Source organism: Episyrphus balteatus, chromosome 2, assembly GCF_945859705.1.
Source record: "Episyrphus balteatus chromosome 2, idEpiBalt1.1, whole genome shotgun sequence".
In the NCBI taxonomy this organism is placed as follows: domain Eukaryota; kingdom Metazoa; phylum Arthropoda; class Insecta; order Diptera; family Syrphidae; genus Episyrphus; species Episyrphus balteatus.
This window is the reverse complement of record NC_079135.1, coordinates 119681647-119704886: the sequence shown is the minus strand read 5'-3', so window position 1 is coordinate 119704886 and position 23240 is coordinate 119681647.

Genomic DNA, 23240 nt, shown 5'->3' with positions numbered 1-23240 from the left:
TTCATCTAACCGAAAAAATCTTATCATAATTTTTGTACACATCTAAATTTACATTTATATTATGTTTTTTTTTTGCACGCCCAAAACTGTTTAAGTTATAACGATAAAAAATTCACGACCACCCCGAAAATTTTACATTTTTGTGTCACTTCTAATACGAAAACAATACAACAAAAAATTATTTAAAACAAAAATTAAACAATTAATTTTTAATTTTGTCTGTACTGAGGTAATTTATTCAAAAATTATCTTTAAGGTGTAATAACACCGTGTAGATACGAAACCGAGTGTCATTTTCACCAGTATATAAAAAAAAAAGAAACTTTATTTTCTTTTAAGTTTTTTCTTAGCTCGATTTGGTGTATCAAACTCCAAACTAAATTTTTTCATTCAATTTTAAAACAAAATTAAAAAACAAAATTATTTTCAAATGCGATTCGTTTGCCTGAGGTTAAGAAGACTTTTAATTCAAAAGTTACCACTGTTTATTACATAAAAAAAGATTTTATTTTTTATTGTAACTTTTAAAATTACTTTAGGCTAGCGGAAAAAATATATACATAGTTGCTTTTAGGCAAATTATTCAATGGAAGCAAACGAATCACATTCCGTTTTTGTTCGATTCAACTATCACATTTTCCACCTATCAAAATTGTTGTGCCAAAAATTTTGGCATGACCCCCCCCCCCAAGAAGTAAACCTGTTAAGAGCAAGTACGTGCGACCCCATTCGTGCAATTTATTTAATAACTGATTATCAGTTGTAGGTATGACTTTGGCATTGTAAAATTGAACTCTACAACATAATTTATCTATTTAATTGATATATATTATTAGATATACTTCATTAAATGTTATGTTTATTATAATTTTTTCACCAATGAACAATTTAAGTTCACAATTCATAAAATCGAAGAAGAAAAGAAAACAGTTCTTAGTTCCGAATTTCCCCGGTGTGCACTCAGAAACAGAAAATCGAAATGATCTATTGATGACAACCAATGTCAAAGGATACGACGGATGAAAAAGTAGAAAGTTGGACTAATTCTTCCGTCGAATCCGTCGGCCTCCGTCCGATCCGTCGCTTATGGGTCGCTTCCCATAAGAACGAGTGTATTTTATCATTTTATGATTTGTTCGCCTAAAAATAAGCCACAATTTTTTCGGAAAACACAGAACCGAGTCGCAAACGGACAGAAATGCTTTTTAAAGTGTGTGTGTGTTATTCAGAGAAGTGTGTAGGGTAGAAAAAACACTGTAAATGTTGGTGAAAATACTTCCAGAAATGTCTGCGAAATTATAATACCTACTTACAAAATTTCTAGGGGAATCGCACTTTTCGACTTAACAAATGCTTATACCATTTTATCCAAAAATTATTTAGAATGTAAGTTTTTACGAGGGAAAGGGTATCAATCGTGGTGGAAAAACTGTAGACACGAAAGCTTGCTTTTAAATTTGTTGGCTAAGAAGACAATATTTTTTGTAAAAGTTCAAATACTTTTAAGTGTTAATATCAGTGCATAGAAGAGTTTAGTCATGTTAAGGCATTTATGTCTTAAAAATCTTTATGTTGTCAACAAATAAATGACTCTCAGTTAGCTGCAATATCGAGATGGAAAAATAACTCGTTGATATCCAGAATTTCATCAGCGAAAAGAAAATTGTGCTGATGCTGTACCTTTGTTTAAAACATGATCTGCATTCTCAATATTAATCTATTAAACATGAATTGTTTAACTTCACAGAAATTAGTTAATGATGATTTTTTTGACAATTCTAAAGGTGCCAGGTGAAAGATGAGGGAAAAAAAAGTAGGCGTCTGATACGGATTTTTTTCCAACGTTTCGAAATAATTTTTGAAACGGGGTATTTTTGGGTAGTTTTTGATTTTTAGCTTTTTTTTGGAGAGTTCAAAAAATCCCAAACTTATAGGACATGTAGGTTTTGGCCTTATGCATACATGCGCATTGGAATCGTTTAGTGAGTTTTGACTGAACAACGGAAGAAACAAATTTTTTTTACCGTTTTAATCGATTTTCATCGTTTTTTATATATACAGGAATAAAGTATATGGAGTAATGATAGACCATGACCACAACTAAATGTGTGCAAAGTTTCAATCATTTTCGTAAACACAATTTTGAGATAACGGTAAAATAAATTTTTTTAAATTTTATTAAACTTTTATGAGCATCCTGATACAATTAATTTACAATTACATTTGGAATATAACAAATAACGGTAGAATAACTACAAGCAACACAATGTTAAATCAAAAAACTTGCGAAAAACCTCAAAACACCAGTGGAGATCTGTTGCCCCCCGAACAGCCACCAGTGTGGGAAGTACCGTAATCTCAGTCTGGAAATTCGACATGGTTGACTTTAAAAAATTCTAACTTCTCTTTGAAATGAGATTGATACGTCATATGAAAGGTGAAATAACAAGCTTTCAGATGGTATACAATTTTGTATAGGTTGTCAAACAAAAAAATTGATTCCATAGCGTGAGAACATAAAAATAAATGGGTTTTTTTTTTGCTTTTTTTGATAAAATTTGATCGAGTTCAAAAAATTCTAGTTCTTTTTGCAGATGTCTCATAGACCTGACCGATATATATATTTTGAGCTAAGACAATAAGCTTTCAGATGGTATAAAATTTTGTATAGGTTGTTAGGGAAAAAATGGAATTAATGACGTGAGAAGATAAAAATTTATGTGTTTTTTTTGATGAAAATGATTGTTTTCAATAAATTATTTTTATACTCTTTGCGCATCATAAAAATTTTAAAATAAAAGAAGAAATACTTGGCTTTTAAATTGCATAATTTTTTTTTGTAAGATTTTAAAATAAATAAATTAATATAATGAGAAAATAAAAAAGGTATTTGTTTTTAGCATTTTCTTGTAAATTATGATTGCTTGAAAAAAGTAAACGCTTCAATTGACTCATTTTAATACGATGGTATTAAATTCTTTTGACTCTCTTGTATTATTCTCATTGAGAAAGATTGATAGTTCGGCTTATCTGAGGTCTGTTGATTTACCAATTTCTGCTTATTTTCGTACTACCTTCTACCTATCTTTCAGTTTTATTTTTTCCGTTTAATTAATGTTGACTTTTCATTTAAATAGTACATAAAATCAAGAAATAAAAAAAAAAAAAATTGTTACACTCATGAAACTTGGCAAAAAGTTTGCTTTTGGGATAAGAACCAAGTACAAAAAAAATCTATAAAAAAATTTGGAAGTTGGGTGGAAGGGTGTTTTTTTTCGCGGACAAGAGGGAGGGGGTGAAGGTCAAAAATATACTGAAAAAAAATTGTTTGTCGAATATCATCATATGACACATGTTTTTAAGGTATTTTTTTATGCTGAATCTAATGAAATAAAAATAAAGTCAATACGAATGCTCTAAGAAAAGTTATTGCCGATTAAAAACAAGGGTGCTTGTTTGATGGGTTAAGTTGTGTGTGAGGAAGGTATCACAAGAGCTGACTTAAATTTTATTAATTTTTAAAACTTGGTGTAAATGTTTTGGTTGGTATAAGAATTAAGAATCTATAAAGTGTACAAAATTATCTTGAGTGAAAGGGTGTTTTTTTTTTTTAAGAAATGATGAAATTCGGAATTAGTACCACAAAACTAGGAAAAAATTGTTACACTTATGAAAATTGGTAAAAATGTTTCATTTATAATAGAAACCAAGAACCCGAACAGTCTATACAAAAATTTTAGGTTAAAGGGTGTTTTTTTTGGGAAATAGGGAAAAAATGCGCGATAAGTCCGATAAAATCAATGGTATAAATGGTACCCTTACGAAATTCATTAAATATGTTCTCTTTCACATGGGAACTACGAATAATGTAAGTCTATAATTTTTTTTTATGTGAAAGGGTGTTTTTTTTTTAGAAGTAAAGAAAATATGGGTATATATTTGAAAAAGTGTGTAATACTAGAGCAATATTAGTGGTACCCTATTGAAATTTAGCAATTATGTTACTTTTAAGATAAGAAACAAGAATCTTAAGTGTCTATAAAAATATCATGATTAAAAGGGTGTTTTTTTGAGTGAAAACAAAAATGATGGGTCACCCTAATGAAATTTGGTAAAAACATTGATTTTGGAATAGAAATCAAGAATAAAGAGTTTTCATAAAAAAATTTTGGTGAAAGGGTGTACCTCATGTTAAGCTCTAAGCTTTACTATCAACAGCATGGCAATGTCCTATCAGGACAAAATTTATTTAATATAACCTTGGAGTGCGATAAGAGCAGCAACTACTAAATAACTCAATAGCCTCCAAGTAATTTATCCGACTCGAAGAATGTCTTTCATCTCAATACGCAAGTTCATAAAAATAAAAAAAGTTCAATGCCAATACCAATTAGTTGAAATTATGACTAACAAATTCAATAGAAAAACTTTAACTTTTTGTTCAAACGGAAACTGATACATATGCCTTTTTAAACCTCCACCTAGAAGTTGTTAAAGAGATGTTGTTCGGTGCTCGAAATAAAAACTTTGTACCAATATGAGTTGTTATTCACGTAACTGCGTTTCATTAGCAATTATTTTGGTTTCCTGGCAACCCTACGTTGTCAAGCTTACCAGTATAATGCTTGTAGGAAACCATGAAAAAAATAATATCCTTAATTAGTTACAAACAAATATTGCAGATGAGAACCGAAAAACAGAAAATTGACAATATAATCGGATTGATTGCGAAAATCGTAAATGTAAAGGTTGTTGGCAACAAAACGAAATGCCAAAAGATATACCAAAAGCCAATTCAATCACACGAGAATAGTAGTATAGTTTTGCTCTCATTCATTCATAACCCGAAAATCAGTTCTGCCATTAGTGTGTTGATATGGATGTCTTTCCCAGGAGTGTTCAAGTGAATACACTATACTATGATGCCTGTCATGGTTGCGTATGGCCAATAATCCAATATTTGATCAAATAAAATATTTATAAGCTGATTAGTTTGTTAGAGGAGCTGATGGGACATACTACATACCATCAGATTGGTGCAGACATCAACATTTCATCTAGAGGCATGTTATGTTGTTGTTGTTGGAGCATTCAGCACTATAGAATATCTGCTGAAGTGTTCTCCATCATCCAGTTGTTGAGCTATGGAAATGATATTAGTTTTCGCATTCAGACTTTGGCAAATATTAGTTCAGTAGCACCACACACACACACAAACAGAGGTTGATGCTAATTATGAACACAAGCACAGTGCGGGTGCGGTAGCGTTACGGGTGTGGGTATTTAAGTGCAAATGAAGTCATGGAATTTGTGTTTTGCTAATTGCTAATGAAACTTTGTTGGCAAGTTTTCAAAAAATTAAGGCACAAACATCTGATGTTTGTGCCTTAAAGGAGTTGGATTTACAGTTGAAGATGTCTCATAAGGAATTGTAGGTAGGTATACTATTTTTGGCATTTGGTAGAACATGAAAAGAGGAATCATTATAATTTAGGGAATTATCAATTAAGGAATACAAAACAATTATATTTTATTAAGTTGATATTTAAACAGCAAGAACACAGTAAACGATTGTTAAGTTCTCTCAAGAGTCATGAGGAACACGAAAACGTAGGGGAGAGTGGGGTTAAAAGCAACAGGGATAAGAATTAACAGCTAAAAAAAGCGATGTTCCCTTCAATATTAAGAAACGCGTAAAGGAGAAAAATGGTCAATTTTTCCATATCTACCGGTACATTTTCTTCAATTGAAGATAAGACGACAGGGTGAGAAGTTTATTTTATTATTATTTATTTGGCATTACAATTACAACAAATGCTGTTTGTTATCAACTAATGTAAACTAATTTTTTGAATAAGTACCAGAGTTCAAATCTTGATTGGTTCGGAGCATGTTTATTTAACTTTCAGTTAAGAAAGATTTACTTTAACGTTCAACGTAACGATTTTTTTGGACTTACCCAACTTTTTTCTTACCTACATCAAAATTATTTACCTAATATAAACAACAACCCTAGATATGAATGCTTGTAAATGAATTTCTATTTATTTTGGAATTGCAAACACATTTTGAACCACCACTTGAATTTTTATAAAGCTTATAAAACAATTAATGAATTCAAATAACTTTAATTTAAGACTACCGTCAAATCTTCTCCGAAATCTTGGATTTGCTTCTTTTTTTCAAATTTGCACCAAAATTTCATGACTGAGAGGTTTGTTTTTATTATTACTAATTAAAAGTAAATAAATATAAACAAAGAAAAATAAATTTCTTATTTTTAGTACTTGGTACAACCTACCCCGGTATGTGTTACACTTTGCCCCATATATGGGGTAAGTTGAAACAACACGATTTTTTTTGGAAGCTTTATTTTTCAACATTACCGTTAGGTTTTGAAAAAATTTGGTGATGGATCTTGCAGCTAAAATGTAGTTCTTTTATTTAAAAAAGGTTGGGTTGACTTATTTTCAAATTTGTAGGAGTACCATCGGTTTTAGTAAAAATGTTACATTTGTCCCCCATCTCCCCTATGTTATGAGGCATAATTTTTTTTGGAGCGGTAGATTCTTATTATTGACTGTGGAAACATCTTTTCTTGAAAAATATGTTGGGCTCATTAGAAAACTCGTTGTGAAAAAATGGAGGTTACGGTTTGAATTTTTGATCTGTACAACGCGCAAAGAACGACAATGTAATACAGTTTTGGGAGATTTTAATGTAGAGATTGAAAAGGATAATGTCTTTGGATTGAATTTGAATGTCAGTTTACAATAACAAAAAATATCACTTTCTAAAACGAATCAGGTTTATTAACTTACGGAATAGGGAAATCCATAGTATTACTTGATTACCTCACCCTCAAGTCGAAGGCAGTTTTACAGAATTTTTACTTAACCATACATTTTGTGAAAATCAAGTTTTTTTTACTTTTAGTGAAAAAACTTCTTTTGATAGTTTTGAAGATCATTTTTAATTTTTGAGTTTGAAAAATTTTTTTTTTAATTATTTCTTAGTGTTAGTTAGTGTTGCCGTTGTTTTTTTTTATTATTTTTTTTTTAATGGACCCTCTCACTCACACTAAGAACACCTCACAACATTACAATATTTTACTTAAAAATTCGGAAAAATGTAAAGTTTATAGAAAAAATTTCAAAACTGGCAAATATTTTCAGGACTCTACTCTAAAATAAAAAATAACAATAAATATCAATAAGAAAACGAAATCGGCTGTTATTATTTAAATAGGTAAACATTAGGGCGTTCGTTATTTTGGTTTTTTTCGAGAATCAAGTTCCTAAGTGGAAAAACTGTTTCTAAATAATAAAAAAAAATCCTTTAATATTTTCAGATTTTTATTTTGACACTAGATGGCACCCCAAGAGGGTTAAAGTTTTTTTCATTTGCAATAGGTATGTTTTCACTCATAAGGCCATTTTTTTAGATATAGCCTTCAATCAAAATTTTTTTGATGAGGTTCTTGTCTACACACGGTTAAAAATTCTGGAGTATTTTTTAATACTTTTTGGGTTACATATAGGTCTACACCAGAAATGTATTAAAATTTAATACAAGACAAATATTAAAATTTTTTAGTTAATAAAAAATGTATTAAAATGTAATATAGTTGTATTAAAAAATAATAGAGTTTATATTAGAATTTAATACCAAATGTATTAAATTTCAATTATTGCATATTAAAATTTAATCTTTTCATATTAATTTCTAATAAAAATTATATTAAAAGATAACACAAAAATATTTCAATTTAATACCAAATGTATTTAAAGTTATTAATATGTATTCTTTTCCTAAATTCATTCTGAAAATAAATATTAATCATAAATAATTGATATGATATAATTGTCTCTATTTTATCTGTTTCACAAACTGTGGCATGTAAAATCTTATTGCCAATCAAAATTCATCTGCAATGTATGTATTTTGCTTCGAAAAAACACAAAGCGCTTTCAAATTACAAATTTACAAATATTAATTAAATTTTTTTTAGAAAATGCACCTCAAACAATGGATTTTTTTCATTTTTTTTTTCCAAACTGACATTGGTCGCCAAATTGTCAAAACATGACAATTTGGCGACCAATGTAAATCTTATTTCTTTTATTTACCGGCAAAAAACGCACAAAAACCGAAAAACCACGCACACCACTTATTTGTTAACAATTATTCACCATTTTCAGCGAAGAAACACAAGGAAATTTGTTATTTTTAAATTTTATAAATTAAAACAAAAACAAATTTCCTGTTTACTGCGATTGAAATATAAAAATTAAAGGCCGACCTGACAGATTGGTGCCCATTTTTGACAAAAAAATTTTGAAAACGTTCTGAATATATTACCTTATTATGTGTACTTTGGCTGCTGATGTTTGATTAAAATTTAATATTCTCGTATTACAATTTAATACTTTTTATATTAGTTTTTAATAAATTTGTATTATATTTTAATACAATTATATTAAAATGTAATACAGCGATATTAAAATTCAATAAAAGATTAGAATTTAACCCACGGAGATTATTTTCCAATAATTTTTGTATTACAAGTAGTGAACTTAATACTTCAATATTGAAATTTAATACAAAAAAGATTAAAAATAATTTTAATATTTTGGAAGTATTAAAATGTAATATTTTTTGTATTGAAAATTGCTTTAATACAAGAGCTGTATTAAAAAATACTCCAGAATTTTTAACCGTGCATTAAAAAACTTTTTCAAAAAGGTATAAACCATTTTTCTAGGACAAGGTGTTTAGTCATGACATGCATGTTTTTTTTTGGGTTGTATTTTATTTTTCATGAAATTTCATATGCTTGTTTTAATAAAACATGCTTGCCTTAATAAACCTAAACAACCATGCATGCTATGACTTAATCCCTGGTCCTAGAAAAATGGTTTATACCTTTTTGAAAAAGTTTTTTAATGTAGACAAGAACCTCATCAAAAAATTTTAATTGAAGGCTATATCTAAAAAAATTGCCTTATATTATAAGTCAAAACATATCTATTTCAAATGAAAAAAAAACTTTAACCCTCTTGGGGCGCCATCTAGTGTCAAAATAAAAATCTGAAATAATTAGAGGATTTTTTTTTTTTATTATTTAGAAACAGTTTTTCTACTTAGGAACTTGATTAAAAAACAACGAACGCCCTAGTAAACATATTTAAGAAAAATTGAAAAAAATTATTTTTTCGTACAGTACTTACAATCTTTACAAATTTAATTGTGTTTTTGAGCATTCAAACACAGTTGCCAAGTACATTACGCTGTGACCCGATTTTTATAAGATTCTTATAAAATAGGTTACCTACATTTTGCCGAGTACCTACTTGTTTTTATTGTAGGAATGGCCCTCTACATTTACATTTTAAATAGAAAAGAATCTGATCTAAAATTTAATGTATAATTGAGCCATTTAGATTTTCAAAAAATCAGATGTTTTTGGTAAGAAAATGTTTATTGTATTTTTTTTTAACTTGATTATGGTTATCTACCACTGTTTTTAATCCATATTTTTCAAATTATTTTTTTATTTGTGCTCATTACGGTAACTTTCCTGTGAGATAAAACATAAAAGTATTTCCCAACTTAACCAAACTAAAAGTTTAAGACGAATATAGTGATGTAGCAACCATTTTATTTATTATCTTATATCAGTTCTGAAAATTTTATTGAATCCGGTTGACGTCTTCATATTTTATTGGTTTAGAGCTCATATAGGCTTAAAACAACGTGCACTGCACCGCTTTGGATCTTGGCTTTTGAACCGTCACTATAAATGTGAACGTGAAAACATCTTTCATGAATATTCTAAAATTATTTTTTCCACAATTGCGAAGAAGAAGTCCCATCAATTTTCTAGATAAGGGTAACTAAGAGCTTTTTCCTTAAGTTACTTTGTTAGAAATATGAACCAACTAATCTATAAATTTTGTTAATAAAGCATTCTGAAGAATATAATGTTAATATTTCTCATATTCTTGTTTGGGCAAACTCAAGAAACAACTTGTTCATATATTCTTAGAGTAATCCGTTTTCTTAAATTTACCATTTTTTCAAACAAAATAAAAACAAAAAAAAACATTATTTGTTTGATACATTTTTATTTATATTGTTTACTTCATTCAATTTACAAAACAGTCAACATTTTTGTTTTATATTTTTTGTTATTTCTTTATATTTTTATTCTTATAATTTATTATCATGTTGTTATTTTTTTTTTTTTTTTTTGATTTTATATTACTTCTTATCTTTTTCTTATAACTCTATAATTATATTTCCTAAAATTATGTTTTTATTTTGGGTTTGCTTTACCAAAAGATACATTTTTTTTTGTCATATTTCTTGATATGTTCGTAACAATAATTTAGCTTTTTTTTTTTTGTTTTTGTTATTTTTTTTTTGTCAAAGTCAATACTTAAGCTATGCATAAAAGCAAAGCTGTGTGTTTTGTTCTTATATTTTATTCAATATAATTTATTTTTCTTCTTTTAATTGAATTTTGTATTGAATGTGTACGAAGTTGAACAAAAACTGCGTGAAATAATACCTTTGTTTTTTTTTTCTTTATTTTATATTTTATATATGTACGTTTTGAATTTTATTATATATATATTTTTTTTTTAATTTAATAAAATATTAGTGACTACATTTTTGTTTTTAAGTTTGCAGCTATATTATTATTTTTTTGTTGATAATAACCCAGTGATATTAGTTAAATTATAATAATTTATTATAACACTTGTTGTTTAATATAATATTTTTTTTTGTTTAATAATACAATAATAACAATAATTAAGCTATGGAATGTAATTTTTTTTTTCTTCAACATAATTAAACTTTTTTTTTTATTATATTACTCACTTAAAATAATTAATTAAAAAAAAAAACAAATAATATAATTTGTTTACAAATCTTGTAAATAGTAACTAAGATTATTAGAATTATAATTTTAATTAAACTTAACTATATTAATTTAAATTAACGTGTGGGCTCGAGTGACGTGTGAATTGAATATTTTTTTTTTTTATTATAATAAACTATATTTCTTAAGTTCATATTACACGTTAGGCAGTGCTTAAAAATACTGAATTGCATAATTTTCTGTTATTTTCTTAACATTACAAATTATACATTATGCTGATCTTATAGATTGTACATGAAACATGTTATTTATGCAGGTCAAAATAACATGTATATCCACATTTTTTTTTTTAGTTAAATTAAAAGTTTTGTTAAACCTGTAACAAAAAATAAGTTAAACAAAAATTTAATATTCAGAAAAAAATAAATTCAAAAATTATGTATTAAGAAACATTTTTTTAAACCACAAATACACTTTAAGTTACAATTTTTCAATAAAATCTATTCGTTTTGCAAATCAAATTCACCCATTTGTAAATCAAATCATTTGCATATAAAATTCTTTCATTTGAAAATCCAATTAACCCGTTTGCAAATCAAATGCACCCATTTGCAAATCAAATTCACCCATTTGCAAATCAAATTCACCCATTTGCAAATCAAATTCACCCATTTGAAAATCAAATACACCCATTCGCAAAGCAAATTCTCTCATTTGCGAATTGAATTCCCCAATTTTCAAATCAAAGTTCACCCATTTGCAAAGCAATTTCACCCATTTGCAAAGCAATTTCACCCATTTGATAGTCAAATTCACTCTGTTTGCAAATCAAATTCATTCATTCGCAAATCAAATTCACCTATTTGTAAATCAAATTCACCCATTTGAAAATAAAATTCTTTCATTTGAAAATCAAATTAACCCGTTTGCAAATTAAATGCACTCATTTGCAAATCAAATTCACCCATTTGCAAATCAAATTCACAAATATGAAAATCGAATACACCCATTCGCAAAGCAAATTCACAAATTTGATAGTCAAATTCACCCATTTGCAAATCAAAATTCATACATTTGCAAAACAAATTCACCAATTTTCAAATCAAATTCACCTTTTATACATTCAAAATATTTCTTTTTAACTTCTTCCCATAAGTTTTTTCCCACATAAATTTATAATTCTTCTTTATAAAAGGAGATTTTGATTTGCAAAAGATTGAATTCGATTTACAAAATAAAGAATTTAGTTTAAAAAATGGTTTACTCAATTCGAAAGAGCTTTTAAATCAAGGTTGTTTTTATTTGATCAATATAGATTCTAATGCATTCAATGCAAAAAAGAAAAACGACTGTACCAAATTGTCCAAGCAATTCGCTTTCACGAGTACCAAAAACGTAGTCCTGCCGTTTTGAAAAAAAAAAAAACATCTCGAAAATGACTCCATTTTATGAAAGCTTCTCATTCAATTCGATACGACACGACATCCCTTGATAGAATAAGAGAAATAACCCAGAGAAGTGGAATATAACCAAACTTCATATCTTCGTTTCTATTTACAACTCAAATTTCATCCTAACCAACAAAAAGAAAAAAAAGAAAAAAATGAAACAACATACCCTGAAGCTTTGTTTCTTCTTATCCCCATATTGCATTCATTCCAAAGAACCTTTATCCCCATCATCGTATAGTTCTTTGACAATTCAAAAGACTTATTGACATATTTGTACGGCTTGACGTCGTCGTCGTCGCAGATTTTGATTCAACAAAAACGCACGTCGTTGAATCGTGCTCGTGAGCTATAAGCAAGGATGAAGAATTGAACAGGAAACTGGCACTAATCTGTTCAGGGCAAAACAACATTTCAAAAAGGTGCCATTCCAGATAAATAAAAAAAAAAAAAAATCCAACATCAACTCCCATTTCGAATCTAGGATGGTTAGAGATTTGCTTTTGTTTTTGTTAAAAAAAAACCAATGTGCATTTAGATACGCGCTGCACTCTGATTGATTTTGATGCTTTGTTCATGGTGAACACAGCAGAGGGATGCAAAGATTCTGTTTTTTTTGTGTGTGTTGTTGTTGGTATATTGAAATCACACATAGTGTCAACACAAGGAAACATACACAGAATGCCATTTTCGAAAGCGAGGTTTTTGTTCTTCTTTTTTTTTCAACACAACAGAAAGGAAGTTCCATTTAAGCTGTTGAATGGGGAAAAAAATATACCATAGGATGGTAGGTTGAAATTTGTTGGGGGAAATACTTTTTTTTTTTTTACGGCACAATAGAAACGAACTTTGACGAAAAAAATTGGGAATGATTTTTTTTTTCGTGATGAAAAAAATAAAAAGTCATTTTGAATTTTGATACAGGACAAACCCAAGCACAGAACAAAAATATCCAACTCAATTTTATTATTGGTTCAAGGCAGCATTTTTGGGGACCTGGATGGTGTTAATTTAAATTGTAAAGGAAAAAATACATATAAATCCATTTTGTTCGAATTTTTCTCGGATTATTAGGTTCAACAAAAGGACCTTTTAAAAAACCATTAGTCGGGAGATTGGTGGGATCCAATAAAGAAGGTTTTTTTTCGAATAAAAATTATTAAATTAAATTTTTAATTGGGTTAACACTTAAGTTGGAATAAGTGGACCTATAAGCTTTAGATTAATTTAAAATATTCTAAGGATACCTTGAAGCTCATTTTTTTCATGGAAAAGGTTAGTTGATTAGGTAGATAAAATATCGAAAAACAACCTGTAGTTCAACATGCTTAGGTTCTTATACATATTTCCTTATCTTTTGTACTCCATATTTTAAGATATTTATTCTGGGAATTTTAACCTCTGTAATCTCTATAATGGCGATGATAAAACCAAACTTCACCCAAAGCTCAAAATTCAACGTTGACTATGAAAGCCAACATTTCCGTTTAAGAGTTTGTACCAACACATCTGCTGAATTAAAAGTACAGTCGTCGGCATAATTATTTAGACTAATTTACAATTCTCGATCTAATAAGAATAATTTCTAACGGTTAAACTTTATATAGGTAAAGATAGTGGTTATTTATTGAGTAGTTATGGTGAATCTCATGGTGGTCAAAGTAAGTCATATGATTGAAATTTGGCTTTCAGGCAGCTTTTTTTGTATTAGAAGTGCTCTTTTTTAAGCGGCATAAGTATTTTGACCAGCATTCTTTTTCAATTTTAGTAAGGTAAAGTAATACATTTTGCTTATTTTAAGTATGTATCCAACTGTTGAACATGTTAAGGCTCAGATTCATAAAAAAAATTCGAAACATTTCGCAAATAAATATTAAAATTAGGGCATTTATTGTTACAAGTTAAAATTCCCGTTACCTTGTAAACAAATCAATGGAGAACTGATTTGTTTGCGTCAAATTATGTCTTAGCTAATAAAGAAACACAAGAGTACGAGTACTGAGAAGAATCAGCCATGAATCTGAACAAAACAAAAAATTACACAAAAAAAAGACAATTTTTTTTTTGCGTAGTTCACTTTGAATCCCAGATTGAACCCTTATATCATGGAGCTGGAAATGAAATCACAAGGGAAGAATTCCTCCTCAGCAAGCACAGATTCTCAGGAGACTTAGGAAACACAATTTTGGGACTTATTCAGCAGGAAAAGCACTAGTTAACTTCTTGAAAACATGTTAAAAACTATGAAATTCGCAAAAAAGCACGTTGGTAAGCCTAATTCTTTCTGGATCAAGGTTTAATGGACCGATGAAAGTTTTTTTGCACTCCATAAATCACCAAGAGTGAATTTTGTTCGGATGCGGTCTAGAAAACTTTGTTCAAGAAAAAAAAAATCTTACCAACATGCTTTTTTGCGAATTTCATAGTTTTTAACATGCTTTCAAGAAGTTAACTAGTGCTTTTCTTGCTCAATAAGTCCCAAAATTGTGTTTCCTAAGTCTCCTGGGAATCTTTGCTTTCTGATGAGGAATTCTTCCTTAGAGATTTCATTTCCAGCTCCATGATATAATGGTTCAATCTGGGATTCAAAGTGAGCTACGCAAAAAAAAATTGTCTTTTTTTTGTGTAATTTTTTGTTTTGTTCAGATTCATGGCTGATTCTTCTCAGTACTCGTACTCTTGTGTTTCTTTATTAGCTAAGACATAATTTGACGCAAACAAATCAGTTGTACCCAAATGTAGGTTAGAGTCCCCGCCACCTTTTTGGCATCAAGATTTTTTTCATAATCTTTTTTTTTAGACCCAAGATTATTTAAATATAATCTTGGGGGGTTAGCTCAGACCAAAAAAATTTTTTTTAAGAATCACAATACTATGTATCAACTATATGTAACTGCAGTCGATTCTCAATAGTGCTAAAGCAAATGGTCATTAGAACTGTGTCAAAGCAAAAAACTTGTCAAAGTCCTTTTCAAGTATTCGTAGTTAAAAGTTTAAAATAGTTCTGCTTACCGTAAACGAATTGAAAAATGGCCGAATATTCAGCGGCATGTCTAGTTTAAATTGGTACAAAGAGCGAATAAGTTGGTTGATATAAATTGCGAGCGTTAGCGAGAAAGAAAATTTTTGTGAAGAAACAAATTTTAACCATTCTTAGGCTTTATACAAAAAATTATTTCGCACAATTTTATATATAAAACATTTTATGTATTGAGTTCTAAATTAAATTGGCTGTACCTACTTAAAAACAAAAATTTTAAATAATCCAAGTTGTTTGGCATGAGCTAATTATACTTCACTTTGAAATTTAACAATAAACTGAAATTGTTCAATTTTATAATTTGAAACAAAAAAATAACGAAATGTTGTACCTACAATTTTAAAGTTCAAATGACCTCAATTCCAAATTTATAAAGCGTTTCACCTACATAAAATAAAAATAATTATAATAATTTTTTATTATTTTTGTTATTTTTCTTCGTTATTAAATGTTGTACATAAGTACTACAAATGGATACATTAATTTTCGCTTATATACTGGATTTAAGCTTAACATAGAACAAAAGTGGGTAACAAGCAGCTGAAGATATCTCGGACAGTAGAAAAGATGTCGGAAAGATTTAAATAGATTTAACGGTAATATTTCAAAAACGAGATGTAGTCGAATATGTCTGTTAGTGTCCGACCGAAGCTTCGGATTCGGCCTTCGGCTTCGGCCGAATTCGCTCAAAAAAACAACATTCGGCCAAACGTTCGGCTTAGGCTATTTTAGGCCGAAGTTTTGGCCGAAGCCGAAGGTTCTGTTTATTATATCGATCGAGCATCGTACTAGGCACTGGAAAAAATTTCAATTTTTGAAATTTTTGAATATCTAAGAAAAGATTGCAATTTTTTCTTCGGTAGGTATTCAAAAATTTCAAAACAAATGTGTGCCATCACAGTAGCCGCCGAACAAAATTTCAAATTTTGAATTTTGGAGGAGAATTCTTGACTTTTTTTCAACCTTACGCTTCGGCTTCGGCTTCGGCCGAACATTTTCTTTCAGCCTAATAATTCGGCTTAGGCTTCGGCTTCGGCTGAAAATCGACCTTCGGTCGGACACTAATGTCTGTCTTTGGATTCGAGTTCGGCACACCGAAACCCTTTGAAAAAGTATAGTTTAGTCTGGGCACCAAAAACCTTGCATAAATACTTGTGGTATTTAAAGGGTTCTTTAAAGAGCATTTTAAGATGTTAGCATGGTGCTTAAGGAAATGGTCAAAGAGACATAAACTCGTTTTTTGAAAAATCAATTGCCAAAATTTGTAAGGTACAAAAAAATTTTGTTTTCCATTATAAAACTTCATCGACTTCTTTAACGATACAAAATTGGTAGAGATTTTAAGGGAGATTTTCAGATAGGTAATCAAATCACTAAAATACAAAAACAAACCGTTTAGTGCTGCACATATTAGACTTATATTTGTTTATAATATATATCTTTTGATTTTCTAAAAAAAAAAATTTCGGGGGGGGTTAAACCCTCAAACCCCCCCCCCCCCCCCCTAAATACGGCTATGACTCTAAGAGAGAAACCGATTGAAAATAAAGGTTGACTATTATTTCTGGTCTCTGCTTGAACCTGATTATTCTAGAAGACAAAAATTGTTGAAATTGAATTTTGCATTTACCTTACTCTTACTTAGTAAAATTATAAGGTGTCGCATTGGTGAAGTTTTAATAGAAATTCAGAGTTCCAAAAAATATCGAAGAGTCTATGTGTTCTCGTTAAGATTTTTACACCCGCTAAACTATTGAGAATCTCTTTCCCGAAGCTTTGGATATTTTGTTTCACCCACCAACTTTTCAACAATCTATTAAGTTTTGTTTAAATAAAACCAAATATCAAAATAGCGCATATTTCTTTCATTTTAAAGCACAATTCCATGAACAAAATATTTTTGTCAAATTGAGAGCTGGTACATTTGATCTTATATTTTGTTTTCAGTACTTAAGTTTTCATCAAGGTCGAATTCTAAAACACCAAAAAAAATATGTCATTCGATTCATTAAAGAGAATACCTACACTTTATTAAAAAAAATCATTAAAATATCCATGTACACAATAATATTTTTTAGAATTTTTTTCTAAAATGCATTTGCAATCTAAAAACACATTAACAGCCTCTTTCTGACATTCGAAGGTCTCTGAAGAGGAACAAATTTAATAGCTGTAAAATATCCAAAATCAAATCTTTTCTATAACTTCTCTACAGGGACATCTTTCATATTCATCATCCCAACCATTTATGATAGTGCAATCGAAACCGATTGATTGAAGATATAAAAATAAAAACGGAAAGTAATCACTTACTATTACGAAACCATACGATGATCCTTATAGATAGAAGACTTTAATGCACACATCATCATGTTCCTTTTCTTCTTTTCCATAAAAGAAGAACACATAGGCGTTGTATAGAAAATAAAATGTACACATATAAAATATATTGATCCCAAAGTATAGGTACATTTGGAAGTTCCAATCAAAAAATGTAATCCTTTTTCTATTACCACCCAGAGTAGTAGAAGAGTAGATCTGCTCTATCTCTCAAGCCTTCTTTTCAGTGTGTTCTCTATTCATAACACAATATTACTTTTTCTATCATTTGTGAAGAAGAAGAAAGTAGTAGTGTAGAATAGATAGTTCTCTAGTACAGAAATAAAATGTAAAGACAGAGAGACCTTCTGATGGATAAGCAAGTTGTGAATGGCAAAAAGGACAATTTCCGAGGTGTAGAGAAATATATCGTGTATAGATAATTTTATTTTATAGAAATAAGGTCCTCATAATAGATGCTATAGAAATAGAAAGACAGAGACAAGTGAGATCAATGTCGTGTGTCTTATAAGATTTTTCTATATATAAATGTGCGTTTGTCCTTTGAGAGTGTCTTAAAGCTAAACAAAACACTCACTTTATTGAAGAAACCTTCGTGTATCTATATGTCCTTCCAAGTGTTGTTTTTTTTTTTTTGAGGAGGGATTGAATTTGATATGTGAATCTATATAAAAAAACATTTTTATGTTAAGGCCAACTTTTGTGTTTTTTTTTTTCTTCCTTTTTTGTCTATGTGGATAGTTTTTTTTTGTCTTAAATGGACTCTTGGAATTTAAGATGAAATATATTATTACGGGTGAACAAAAAAAAAAAAAAAGACAATACGACGCAGGTTTTTATTTTATTAATCCTTGAGTGTCCTTTGATGTAGTTTCAGGAAGGATTTATATAGTTTTTTTTTTTTTATTAGATATTTATGTAAACATTCCTGAAAAGAAATAAAATGAAGTTTATTTTGAAGTTTTTGTAAATATAAGAAACGAAAAGGAAATCCTGAATAAATACATATTCACATGTGTGTTTGTATAACGAGTTTTATATAAGTTTGCTTTTTCAAAAAAGGCATCTTGATGAGGGTTAAACGTCAAGTTTATTTTATAGTTTTACGATTAAATTTCTATCTTTTATTTCGTTTTTTTATCTTTAAAAAAGGCTTTAAAGTTAAGCATGAATAAGTTTTTATTCGTTTATGGTATACGATTTTTAAGGTTAAATACGTATTTAAAACAGTTTTTTTTAAGTAATTGAAATGTTGGAAATATAAAATTGAAGGTTGAAGGATTTCTGGGACACAATAAATAGAACTTTGTTATATTTTAGATTACTTTTCGAAACCGGTCTGGCACAGTTTCCACCTTTTTTTTTTTACTTATTTGAGGTTACTCTTAAGAGTCCAAAAATTGCACGCTTTTGCCAAATAATTAAAAAAAAAAACTGTAAACCCGGTTTTTTTTTAATGAGTTGATTGACTTCCCCCAAACGAAGATCAAAATAAAGCTGAAGAAAGATGCTAAGAATGAAAAAAATCATTGATATGAAAATGTGATAATCGCAGAATGCAGTTTGGTTGTCAAGTACGTGTCTTAACGCTCAAATTTGCGTCACCAGACATAAAACATTTGGAGTATACCTTCAACGGTGACAAAAATCGTATTTTTACTTCATTCTTCCAGAAACCCAAGCCATCTCCAGCGCAGGGGCGTATACAGGTTTACTTCTTGGGGGGGGGGGGGGGGGGGGTCATGCCAAAATTTTTGGCACAACAATTTTGATAGGTGGAAAATGTGATAGTTGAATCGAACAAAAACGGAATGTGATTCGTTTGCTTCCATTGAATAATTTGCCTAAAAGCAACTATGTATATATTTTTTCCGCTAGCATAAAGTAATTTAAAAATAATAAAAACGAATCGCATTTGAAAATAATTTTGTTTTTTAATTTTGTTTTAAAATTGAATGAAAAAATTTAGTTTGGAGTTTGATACACCAAATCGAGCTAAGAAAAAACTTAAAAGAAAATAAAGTTTCTTCTTTGTTTTATATACTGATGAAAATGACACTCGGTTTCGTGTCTACACGGTGCTATTACACCTCAAAAGATAATTTTTGAATAAATTACCTCAGTACAGACAAAATTAAAAATTAATTGTCTAATTTTTGTTTTAAATAATTTTTTGTTGTATTGTTTTCGTATTAGAAGTGACACAAAAATGTAAAATTTTCGGGGTGGTCGTGAATTTTTTCTCGTTATAACTTAAACAGTTTTGGGCGTGCAAAACAAAAACATAATATAAATATAAATTTAGATTTGTACAAAAGTTATGATAAGATTTTTTCGGTTAGATGAACCTTAATCGAGAAAAATGTAATATTGACGACTATCTCCGAAAATTTTACCTACATTTTTTCGTTGAAAACTTTTTATACGGAAACATTACAAAAAAAAAAGTTTTTTAATTAAAAAAAAATAGAGAATGAGTTTTTCTAAAAAACAAGACAAAACAATCTTTTCTACAACAAACGGAAGCCGAGAAAATCACAAAAAGGCATTTTTCAAAATGGCGGCCAAAAATTTTTTTGTAAAAATGTACTTATTTATGAAATGTCAATGCTTTCCGAATATTCTCAGATGATTCAATTATGTAGTTATAATAAAAACTGAGATTTTTGCCAAAAATTGAACAAACCTCAAAAAACTTCAGTTCTGCAAGATTTCAGCCTGTCCCTATTTTTCCATTTGCTTCATAGTAAAATGTCTCTATTCACTGGACTAAAATTATAGTTTGCCTTAAAACGCGATTGAAGATTGAGTAATGTATGAAAATCGATGAGTTCTTGAGGATTAATCCGTTTATTTTTATAGGGGAAGTTGCTCTAATGATGATTTTTTTTTTACATACCCAATTCAATTTTTTTTTTAAAGCTCTAAATATGTATTCTTGTACGGATTTTAAATCTACACAAAACTCTACAGCAGAACTCAACTTAGTGTCTGTCAATTTGTAATATTATCGAACTAATGAAAATAATTATAATCCAGCATAGCATTCGCTAAAAATATGATCGCATCCCCAAAAAATGGTAAAATAGGTTGTTTGAATACCAAAAATTTTTTTCACTTTTCATTTTCGTTCATGTTCTAAAACTTCAATATTTTGAAAACGGTCTTTCTTAAAGGAATTGAGTATAACATAACAATTTCTTGTTTAAGTTTTGAGTTCTTGGGAGGGGTCATGACCCCGTGACCGCCCCCCCCCCTTGTATACGCCGTTGCTCCAGCGCCAGGCTTAACAGTCCACAGAGCCAAGGTGCACATCTAGAACTATCAAAAATCGTATGTTACTGGTACTGAACAAGCACAGCACATGTGAAACATAGAAGTAAATACGATATTCCATTTCAAATATCAAATCGAATATACGAGATATTTATTATTATAAGCTTTTTAAAGTGAATACTTCTTTAGTATCGTAGTGATTTGAAACAAGATAAAACGAAAACGCGACACGAACATTCAACTTGTTATAACTTTTTTGTTTTTATAGATACATAATTGAAATTTGCACTGTAGATAGGTAATTAAATAAACTATAATTGTACAAAATTTCAATTAATTTAATATTCAAAATTCTGAAATAACGGTAAAAAAATGTTCTTTTTCTATACACAATATAAATTTTGATCTAGTGCCCATAAAAACATAAAAACGCGTGCTGATAACATAACCTTTTATTTGATATATCACACATAACGGTACATGCTCTACAAGTTACACAATCTTATCTTAAATTGAAAAAATTGAAAAATACCTCAAAACACCTGTGGAGATCTGTTGCCGATGACCATTGTAGAAGTACCGTTATCTCACTTTGAAATATCGACATGGTTGGATTTTAAAAAATCTTATTTTGTTTGTAGGCATTGTATAGAAATATGATTGATGCGTCATATAAAAGGTGAAATAATAAATGATATAAAATTTATTATAGGTTGTCATTTAAAAAATGGATTTGAAGGCGTTAGAAGAGAAAAGAGATTGTTTTGCTTTTTTTATGAAAACTAATTGGGTTCAAAAATTCTAGCTCTTTTGGTAGATGTTGTATAGACATGGTCGATATAAATATTTTGAGCTGAAACAATAAGCTTTCAGATGGTATAAAATTTATTGTAGGTTGTCATATAAAAAAAGTGATGGAATAAATAAAAGTTATATCTTTTCGATTTTTTTATTGAAAGAAAAATGATTTTTAAGGTTTCACTTCAACCACGTGTGAATTGCACACATGATTTTTTTTTTAAAGGAATGCCTTTTTCGTTTCTGCTGTCATTTCAGGGGAAAAAACTAAACTATATACGAAAGTAACGAAAATAATTAAAATATCTTACTTTCCAAGCATACGAAAAATACCAAATATACGAAAGTAAGGAGTACCGATATCTTTGATGTGGCCATGAGGGTACTGAAATCAATAGTTTCTGGGTGTTATACTTGTTACTTTTTCATGCAGAAAGCTCCAATTATTCAAATAAAATATTTTGAAGATTATTTTAAAAATAAACAAATATCTTCCGTTTCTGACAAAGAATGTGGATGAAGGATCACAAGACCATCATATGAGAATTTTAATAGAAATAGAAACACTATCACGTTAAGCCAACAGTGTGATTCGAAAAACAACCATTTCTGTTGTGTTAAAGCTCGTTTGTTTAATGTCTTTTATAGATATATATCATCCAAAAAACCACCCGGCGAAAATTACTTCGGAAATCTGTGAGAAATCTTTATATTGAGACTTCACCATTCTTTCTCTTGAACGTTGTCTCCTGAAAATAACCATTACATTAAGCCTTAAATCAATAAACATTCATAAAATGCGTTACTTTCAATAACAAGTACCAGTCCTCAAGGTACCAATTCCAAAACTAGCTTAGCTTTATTCAGTTCATGGCTATGGACACTAAGGTGTGTCGTTTTTGGTTTTTTTTTCGAATTTCGTATCGTAATAGCGCGTAAAAGTTGTAAATGGCAAAGACTAAGAAAGGGTTAAAATATATTCCACGCTTGAAAATAAAATTAAGAAAAATGGTATTTTTACAAAAAAAAAAAAAAAAAAAAATTACCCACCCTAACATTTTTTTTTTTTAAATAAAATAGCTTTGGAATACTCTTATATGAGCTTAATATTACGTAGAAAAAAAAAAATTTTTCAAATTGGGTAAGGACTTCCGGTCGCACAGCGTTTTGAAATTTGTCGAAATTTTGTCGAAATGCCAAAATTCCTATTTTTACGAATTAGTTTTTATTGTTATAGAGACTATTTGGTAAATGGACATGGACACCTCTATTATTTATTTCACAAAGATAGCAGCTATTAAGGTTGAAATAACTTTGCTGACCAAGTAGCAAGTAGTCAAGGCAATATGTTTAAAAGATGTACTTTGCGATTGCGATGCTTAATATAAATGAGCTTCTAGTCGAAATCATTTTCAGCACTCCTAAAGGTGGAACGTATTCGCTAAAAATA